Raw genomic sequence first — 10,909 nt, forward strand, 5'->3', positions numbered from 1 at the left:
TCCTTCTGGTATACTAGCCCTTCCCTGTATGGGGTAGGGCAGATCAGTGTACTAATACCCACCCAAATGCTACAGGCTACAAGTCTCCCAGGAGGTCATAATTATCCAAGGGCACAAAAATTTCACAGTATCCAGGGCGCAGGAGGTCAAGAGTAACCAGAGACATAGGAGGCCTGTTCTAACCAGAGAAACAGGAGACCCACCCTAACTAGAGACAATATTGCCAGCCTCCAAGCAGAACATGTCCAACTCAGGTAACAGAGTTCTGCCTGCCTTCCAGGGGGCCAGTTTCAGTCAGATACACCCAACACCCAAGCCAGTTAACACCAGACAAAAACAGATGGCCAATGAAAGCTCAAGAACATAAAAAACAGAATCCAAGGTAAGTTGGCATTATAAGAAAACAGTTCTCCTACCACAGAAAGTACTGTATACCTTACCACACCAGTCAAACAAGAGAATAACCTAAATTTTTATCTCATAAAGATGATAGAAGGCTTTAAGAAGGATAAAAAGAACTCCATTAAAGAAATACAGAAAAACAGGCAAACAGGTAGAAACCCTTCAAAAAACAAATGAATCCTTTAAAGAAATACAGGAAAAAACAATCAAGTAAGTGAAGGAATTAAACAAAAAGTCCAGGAACTAAAAATAAAATTAGAAACAATAAAGAAAACACAAAGGGAAATAACACTGGAGATGACAACTTAGGAAAGAGATCAGGAGATACAAATGCAAGCATCACCAACAGAATACAAGAGATAGAAGTGTGAATATCATAAAATAGGAAATGTTGAAACATTGTTAAAAGAACTCGCAATGGGGAAAAAGCTCCTAATCAAAAATATCAAGAAAATTGAGGACACAATGAAAGGTGAAGCCTAACAACAACAGGAATATAAGAGTATAAAGAATCATAGCTAAAAGAGCCAGAAAACACCTTTAACATAATCTTAGAAGAAAACTTTCCTAACCTAAAGAAAGTGATAACTTTTTTATACAAGCTTACAAAATACCAAATAGATTGGACCAGGAAACAAAATCCTCTCATTACATAATAATCAAAAGGCATAGCAAAGACAAAACAAAGGAAGCATATTAAAGGCTATAATGGAAAAAGGCCAAGTAACATACAAAAATATTTATTACATCAGACATCTTAACCGAGACTCTAAAAGCCAGAAGATCATGAACAGATGCCATCCAGACCTTAAGAGAACCACTCATGATTCTACACAGAGTAAAATTCTCAATTAACGTAGATGGAAAAAAGCAAGATATTACATGGCAAAATCAAATTTAAACAATATGACTCTACTAATGCAAAGCCACAGAGGATATTGGAAAGTAATCTGCAAGGAGGGTAATTACACCTAAGAAAACAAATGAAACCAAAAATTTCTAAACAAAAGCAAAAGAAGATAATAATACATATACAATATCATATGTAGCAAAAAATATAACAGGAACTAACAATCCTCTGTCCTTAATGTCTCTCAACATCAATAGACTCGATGACATGATAAAAAGACACGGGCTAACAGACTGGATAAGTAAACAAGAAACACTGCTGCATACAAGAAACACACCTGAGTGACAAATACAGCTATGACCTCAGAGTAAAGCTTGGAGAAAAGCTTTCCAATCAAGTGCTCCTGTGATACAAGCCAGAGTAGCAATTCTAAAGCCCAATAATATAGAATTTAACAAAAAGATACAAAAAAGAGTTGGGGAAATATACTTCATATTCATCAATGAAAAAGTCCAACAAGGAAAAGTCTCAATTCTGAATATCTACGCTCCCAAAGAAAAGACACCCACATTCTTGAAAGAAGCTTTACTCAAGCTCAAAACACACATTGATATTCACACAATATTGAAAGACTACGAAACTCCTCATTTAAACAGAAACTAAACACAGAAACATTGAAACTAATAAAAGTTAGGAACTAAATGGATTTAACAGATATCTGCAGAACATTTTATGACAAACAAGAGAATACTCCTTCTTATCAACACCTCAAGATACCTTCTCAAAAACTGATCATATAATCGGAGACAAACCAAGCCTCAAGAAATACAAGAAGATTGAAATAATTCACTGAATTCTATAAGATCACCACAGAGTAAGGCTTGATTTCAATAGCAACAAAGACAAGAGAAAGCCCACATACTCATGGAAATTGAAAAACTTTCTGTTCAATGATAACTTTGTCATGGAAGAAATAAAGAAATAAAAGAACAGAATGCAGTTAAAATGAAGGTGCATCATACCCAAACTTATTGAACACAAAGAAAGCAGTATTTATAGCATGTTTCTTACCACTAAGTGCCTTCATCAAGAAATTGGTGAGTTCCTATATAAGCTACTTTACAGCACACCTGAAAACTCTAGAACAGAACGAAGCAAATACACTGAAGAGGAGTATACTCCAGGAAATAGTCAAACACAGGGCTGAAATCAAACAGAAATTAAGAGAACTATACCAAGAGTCAACAAAACGAAGAGCTGGATCTTTCGGGAAAATCAACAGTGTAGATAAACCCTTAACCAAACTAACTAAAGGGCAAAGAGGCAGTATTCAAATTAACAAAATCAAAGAGGAAAAAGAAGACATAACAACACAAAAAATGAGGAAATTAAAAAAAAAACATCAGAAACTACAACAAAAGTCTACACTAAACAAAACTGGAAAATATGGATTAAAAAACATTTTTATAGACAAATACCAGTTGCCAACGTAAAGCAGGACAAGGTAAACTATCAAAGCAATCAATAACTCCTAAGGGAGTAAAAGCAGTAATTAAAAAGATCCCAAACAAAAACAAATCCAAGGCCTGATAGATTTAGTGAAGGCTTCTACCAAATTTTCAAGGAGCTAATGCTCCATGAACTGTTCCACAAAATAGAAAGAAAAGGAACAGCACCTAATTCATTCTAGGAATCCATAGTTACAATGATACCTAAACAACCCAAAGACCCAACAAAGAATGAAAACTTCAGACCAATGTCACTTTTGAATACTATACAAACCTATTCAGAAAAATTCTCCCAAACCTAAACTAAGAATGCATTAAAACCGTCAGTCACTATGATCAAGTAAACCTTATTCCAAGAATGAAGAGATGGTTCAATATATACAAATCCTACAAGGTAATACATTATAACATCAGACTCAAGTAGAAAAACGACATGAACATCTCATTAGCTTCTGAAGAAGTTTTCAACAAAATATAGCACCGTTTCATGATAAAAAACCCTGGAGAAATCAGGAATTCATGGTATAAACATATATATATATATATATATATATATATATATATATATATATATATATATGCAATTACACTAAAATCTAGGACAAGGCAAAGCTGTCCTTGATCTCTATCCATTCAATATAGTACTTAAAGTTCTAGCTAGAGCAATTAGAAAACAAAAGATCAAAGGAATACAATTGGAAAGAGAGAAGTCAAATTATCACTATTTGAAGATGATATAATAGTTTACATAAGCCACCCTCAAAATTCTACTAGAGAACTACTACAGCTGATAAACAACTTCAGCAAAGTGGCAGTATATAAAATTATTATAAAATAGTAAATAGCCTGCCTTTATACATAGGACAATTAGTAAAAGAACAAAATTAGGGGAACAATACCCTTCACAATATCCACAAATAATATAACATATCTTGGTGTAACTCTTACAAAGCATGTAAAAGATCTGTGTAATAAGAACTTCATTTTTTACACTTTTTTTCAATTACTGTACTTTTTAAAAAATTTACATTTCAAATGTTAACCCCTTTACCAGTTTCCCCTCCAAAAACCTGCTACCTCCTTCCCCTCCCCATCCCTCTGCTTCTATAAGGATGCTCCCACATACACCCCTCTCCTCCTGCCTCCCCCTTTTTGGAATTCCCATACACTGTGGCATTGAGCCTTCATGGGACTGATGGCCTTTCAACCCATTGATGCCCAACAAGGCCATCCTCTTCTACACATGTGGCTAGAGCCATGGGTCTCCCCATGTATATTCCTTGGATGGTGGTTTAGCCCCTGGAAACTCTGGGGTAGTTGGTTGGTTGATATTATTGTTCTTCTTTTGGGGTTACAAACCTCTTCACTTCCTTTGATCCTTCCTCTTACTTCTCCATTGGGGACGCCGTTCTCAGTTCAATGGGTGGCTGTGAGCATCCGCCTCTGTATTTGTCAGACTCTGGCAGAGGCTCTCAGAAAACAGCTATATCAGGTTCTTTTCATATGTACTTCTTTGCAGCTGCAATATTTTCTGGGTTTAGTGGCTGTATATGTGGCCTTTCCTCTAGTCTCTCTTCCTCAATGTGTCTCTGTATTTCCTCCTGTGAATGTTTTTGTTCCCCCTTCTAAGAAGGACTGAAGCATCCATACTGTGATCTTCAACTGATAAGAACTTCAAATCCCTGAGAAAAGAAATCAAAGAGAACCTGAGAAGATGGAAAGATCTCCCATGATCACTGATTGCTATATATGACATAATGAAAATAGCCATCTTACCAAGAGCAATCTACAGATTCAGTGCAATCCCCTTCAAACTTTCAACACAATTCTTAATAGACATTGAAAGAGCAATCCTCAACTACATATGAGGAGAAAAAAAAGGTTTTCCAAAACATTTTTCAGAAATATAAGAACTTTCAGGGGAATCCCTTTCCCTGACCTCAAGCTTGAGTACAAAGCAATAGCAATAAAAACTGCATGGCATTTGTATTGAAAAAGGAAGATTGATTAATGCAGTAGAGGCAAAAACCCAGAACAAAACCCATATATGTATGGACAGTTGATCTTTGGCAATGAAGTAAAAAACAGTCATTTAAAAAAAAAACTTCAATAAATGGTGATGTTCTAACTGGTAGTCTGTATGCTGGAAAATGAGAATAGATCCCTATTTATCACATTGCACAAACCCAAGTCCATGTGGATCAAGGGATTTCAATATGAAGCCAGATACACTAACTCTAACAAAAGCGAAAGTGGGAAAGAGTTTTAAACACATTGGCACAGTGGGAAATTTTCTGAAGAGAACACCAGTGGCTCAGGCTCTACGATCCACAACTAACTAATGATAACCCATGAAACCGACATGCTTCTGTAAGACACAAGACACTGTCTATAGGACATATATGCAACCTATAGATGGGAAAAATGTTTTCATTATTCCAACATCTATGTAGGAGCCATATGGCTAATATCTATAATATATGAATAACTCAAAAAGTTAGACTCCAGAAAACTGAAAAACCCAATTAAATTGGAGTTTAGAGCTAAACACAGAATTCACAACAGAAGAATCTTGTATGATTGAGAAGCACCTAGAGAAATGCTCAAAGTCTGGAGCTGTCATAGTAATACAAATCAAGAGAAACCAATCAGACTGGCTAAGATCAAAAACTAAAGCACATGCTTTCAAGGATGTTAAGAAATACAACACTTATCCTTTGGTGTTGGGATTGCAAACTGGCACATCTACTCTGGAAATAAATCTGGGAATTCCTCATAAAATTAGAAATAGTTCTACCTGAAGAATCAGCTATACCATTCTTTGTCATATACCAAAAAAAGGAGTCAACCATTCTATAAGGACACATGCTCCACAACATTCAAAACAGCCTTTTGTGCAATAGCCACAAGCTGCAAACAACACAGATATTGCTCAATGGAAAAATGATACAGAAAATGTGGTTCATTAGCACAACAGAATAGTATTAAACTGTAGAAAATTTAAAGATCATAAATATCAGAGACGAATGGAACTAGAAAATGTTTTCCTGAGTGTAGTAACTCAGACCCAAATGGTCATGCATGGTATGTACTCACTGATAAGTGGATATTAGCCAAAAAGTACAGAATATCAAGGAGACAATCTATAGACTATAAGAAGTATAACTAGTAGGACCACATCAGGAGGCTCAATCAAACTTAGAAAGGGGAAGGAAATAATCATGGGAGGCAGATGGAGGGCAATAAATGTGTGGGATAGGGAAGGGGAGATGGAAAATCAGAAGAGAAAAAGACATGGGTCAGCAGAGGAGGAGCCCAGAGGGCCAAGAAAATGAATAGAAATAAGGAGCCTAAGGGTTGGGATATGGGAGACTCTCTAAAAGTACCTGAGACCAGGGATGTGAGAGACACCCAGGACTCATTGGAGTGACATTAGCCAAAATGTCCATAGTGGAAACAGGGAACTTGGCCACCTCCAGTAGATAGACAGGGCTTTTGTTGGAGAAACAGGTTTAAAAACCCAGTTAACAATTTGACCTGAGCTCAAGGTATCACTCGACATCCCTAGGGATGGAGGAATATCTCGCCTTAGCCTCCCAGTTAGCTGAGTGTGCATACACAGACAGCTGTGAGAGAATGATGTATTTTATATTTCGTGTATCCTGATCTTTAATAGTAAAAACAACTGATCGCCGGGAAACTTGCGGATCCCACAACTGCGATGCAGGTGAGCTGATGCACGACCATCAAAGCACACGCGTGGTGGCTCACGGTGTTGAAAACCAACCCTTAATTAATAAACGCCTCATTTTTAGATAACGATGGTAAAATGATATTTGTATTTGTTACATATAAACCTGTCACTAAATTAGAGAAAGATTGGCCATTTTCAAGTGGTCACAAGTACTTGTTTCAGGAAAATAAATATTGATAAATTTACCTGCTGAGAATGGCTTTTCCTGATTCGATGTTGAGTCTTCAGTTGGTCCAAAATCTTGCTTTTCGGTGGAAGCCTTGTTTGGAACAAGATGTTTAATGACATACCTTTATGTCATATATTAGGAAGTTAAGGATACAGAACAAAATGTAAATATTATTACCTATAATTCGGGATATTCATTGGGAGAGCCTGAGAAAAAACAGAGTCGTATGTTAATTGCATGTTAACAGACAAGATCAATTGAAATTCCATGCAGGACTAGTGTGGAAAATAATTGCTGTATTTATTATTGGGAATAATTCTTTTAAGACGAGCATTTCATGTATCTTCACTTTGTTCTGTTGTGGTCTGATTAGGACAGCAACAAAGTAAAACTCAAGTGTAAAATGATGTTTTGAACTTTTATTAAAGGATCCTTTCAAGGTGAGACGAAAAGTAAATTTGAACTGAAATTGTTCCTGTCTAAAAGAACTGCAAGGACAAAATTGGAAAAGAAACTGAAGAAATGGTCGTCCAATAACCAGCCCAAATTAGGAGCCATCACATAGGGTAGAGCTTGAGAAGGCTTATTGCTCTATTACTATGATGTGTTTACAGACGAGGGTCTGGCATGGCTGTTTTCTGAGAAGCCATACCAGCAACTGACTGAGACATATTCACACACTTATACCCAAGTTGGGAACTCCTATGGTTGTATTAGGGGATGGATTGAGAAAGCTGAAACATAGATCAATCCCATAGGAAGACCACCAGCCTCAAGAATCCAAACTCCAAGAAACACCAAGAGAATGAGTCACCTACCAGGATCATGCACAGGCCAGTATGTGGTCATCAGGACATATCTAGCAGAGATCTGCTTGGTCTGGCCTCAGTGGGAGAAAATGTAGTTTTAAGACTCCAGGGAAAGAGGAGGCCAAGTAAGAGGCACACTTTAGAAGGCAAGTGGGAGAAAGAAAGGGATGAGGAATTGTGGGGGCAGGGGCAGAGGATTGAGGGGTGGGCAATGACTGGAATGAAAATAAAATAATTTAAATTAAAAATCAAAAACCAATATATTACTGGCAATACTAATAAGTGATACTAAGAAAGTTCTGACAAAAGTAGCATCACTGATGATTTTCTTTCAAATCCTCTGTAGAGCACATACAATGCAGCAATATTGACCATCCAAAGAAATAAAGATAGTTTACAGGTACTATTTTAAAAACGTTTTGCATGCATACACTTACTATTATTACTACTGTGTATATATGCATATATACATGAAGGTCAGTGAATAACATGTGCACGTCAGCTGTATCCTTTCTCCATGTGAGTCTTGGGTACTACACACATGCCATCAGTTCATTGCAGGAAATTCAGGAATTGTAACTTTATGAAACAGAGACATTGGTTTTACTTAAACAGACTACAGTATTTTTAAATAATTGCTTCAAATATGTTTAAAGAACAGAACAAAGACAGTGAAGTATATTTTAAAAAATACATACAAGAGAGAACATAATCAAATACTTAGAAATCCTTAAAGAAGAGGGGATGATTGTGGAGCTGAAAAATAAGAAAACTGAAATTAATCTTCATTACAGATGAATAACAAGAAATCTAATTGATGTAGCAAAAAAAGGCAATTTGAACCGGTTCATTAACTTTATTGATTCTAAGAAGGGAAAGAAAATGAATACAAAGAATAATAAATAGCCAAAGAATTTCTTTTTTTTAAAAAACACCATATTGAAAAAAGTGAGTTATATCAATTAATAGGAATAGGGACTTAGTTGGTTTAGTAATTGTTTTATGAACATGCTGAGTTGATTTTGATCCTAAGAAACTCATAAATTAGTTTCACATCATGCCATTTGCTTGTAGTTAGCACTGGAGAGAGGAAGCAAATGGAGTACTGGAACTCAGTGGTCAACCATCTCAAATTTTGTTGAACTCTAATGAGAGATTCGGTTTCAACATGGTAGATGACACCTAAGAAATATCATCTTAGTTTATTTTTACAAATGTATATAAGTGTGCACACTCATCAACACAGATGTTTAAGATTTTAAGTGAGACTTACATTAAATATTAAAAATACAGTCCAGGGTCAGTTTGAGAACTTTTTTGTTAATGAGTCAAAAATTTCATCAGTATATGAGGAACTATAAACAGTGTGAAAACTAGAAAAATACAAGTCTTAAACACAAAACAGGAAATGAGAATATAATACAGAAGATAGAAAACTCATTAATGTATTATAAAGGGAAATCTATGAAATAAAAGTAGGAAATAAGTTGACCATAATAAACACAGACTTGCCAACAATTATCTAAACTGTCAAAGGACCAAATTCAGGAAAAAAAAAGTTATGGAGTTGTAAAATAAAATAAAAAAAAAACAGACAACCAATGGCACTAATTATATAATGATTTTTCACAAATTTCACTTTAGATTAAGGAAGACACACAAGTTGGAAACAAAGGGATAGGGAGCCATATTCCACATGAGTAGCCAGAAAAAAAACACAATAGTAACTCTGCTTATATCATACACAATTGGCTTAAAGTGAAAAGATTGAGATTGAGACAAAATAATTACAAAAATATCCTTTTGCAAATTAAGATCAATACACCTCTCCTTACCCTGTAGTACCACTGGCCACCCAGGTGAGAAAGCCATGTGCCAATGATCCCAACCACTGGGACTCCAGCAAGTTCAGTAGCTAAGAGTTCTGCCCCTTCCTATTGGAGCTCCATCTACCTTCCAGTCCACATGTGCACCTGCAATTGTGGATCTGCACACTGCTCTCAATGCCACAGCTTGTCCTGCCTCCCAGGAGACCTCTTCCAACCTGGGACACCAAGGGACTACCACGCTAACTGTCTTAGTCAGGATTTCTATTGCTGTAGAAATCATGGTCAAGAACCAAGTTGGGACAACCTCCAGTGGATAGGCACGGTCCTTGATTGAGGGATGGCTCCTCCCACCTATCTCAAAAATTTTAACCCAGAAATGTTTTTGTCCAAAGGAACAACAGGGACAAAAAAAATGGCACAGAGACTGAAGAAAGGGTCACACAAGGACTGTTCCACCTGGGGATCCATCTGCAGACAACAAACAAAACACTGTTGTGTGTTCAAGTGACACTTTCTGAGAAGAATCTAGTGTGGCAGTTCCTAAGGAAGTAGAACCAGCAACAGACCAATGCAGATGTGATGCATAGAACCTACCATCAGTCTGAGCTCAGGGAAAATGGAGAGCGAATTGGAAGAAGGACCGGAGGGATAGAGCGGGATTGTAATCCCATCGGAAGAACAACATAGGATGGCTTGATCACCCAGTTTTCCCAGAGTCTAGACCACCAACCAAGAAGTGGATATACCTAGAGGGATCCATGGCTCCAGAAGCATATGTAGCAGAGGACGCTCTTGTCTGACAGCAACAGTAGGGGAGGCTGTTGGTCCCAGGAAACTTGATGCCCCAGTGTAGGGGGATGCTGGAGCAGTACAATGGAAGAGTGCAGGTGGGTGGAACCACACTCTCATACAGGCAAAGGGGAGTTGGGAGGGCTGATGTGGGAAGGAGGGTTGGTGGAGCGGTAACTGGTGAGATATCATTTGAGATGTAAATGAATGGAATGATGAATTAAAAATAAAAAAGATGAAGCATATCAGGGAGGAACGGATTCATTCAGCTTAAATGTCCACATTTCTGTTTATCACCAATGGAATCAGGACTGGGAACTCAAGCAGATCATGAAGCAGTAGCTGATGCAGAGGCCATGGAGGAATGTTATTACTGGTTGCTTCCCCTGGCTTGTTTAGCTTGCTTTGTTATAGAACCCAAGACTACCAGGATGGCACCTACAACAGGTGATCCCACAATTAATCTCTAATAGAAAAAAAGAAAAATGCCTTGCAGCTGGATCTCATGAAGGCATTTCCTCATGGGAGGCTGCTACATCTGAGATAAATGTAGCTTGTGTCAAGTTGACACACAAAACCAGCCAGTACACCAACCCTTGACAAAGATAACCAGATGATGAAAGACAAGCCCAAGCACATAATCGACAGAAGTCACTACAATATGGCACCATTACAACCCAGCTCTTCTATTACATGCCGTAGATATACAAACACACCTACAGAGTAAGATTATGGCATCAAATCTCTTCTTATTAAGATAATAAATACCATTAAAGAGGGCACAAATAGATCATTTAAA

The sequence above is a fragment of the Rattus norvegicus genome, chromosome 13, assembly GCF_021556685.1.
Source record: "Rattus norvegicus strain SHRSP/BbbUtx chromosome 13, alternate assembly SHRSP_T2T, whole genome shotgun sequence".
Lineage (NCBI taxonomy): Eukaryota > Metazoa > Chordata > Mammalia > Rodentia > Muridae > Rattus > Rattus norvegicus.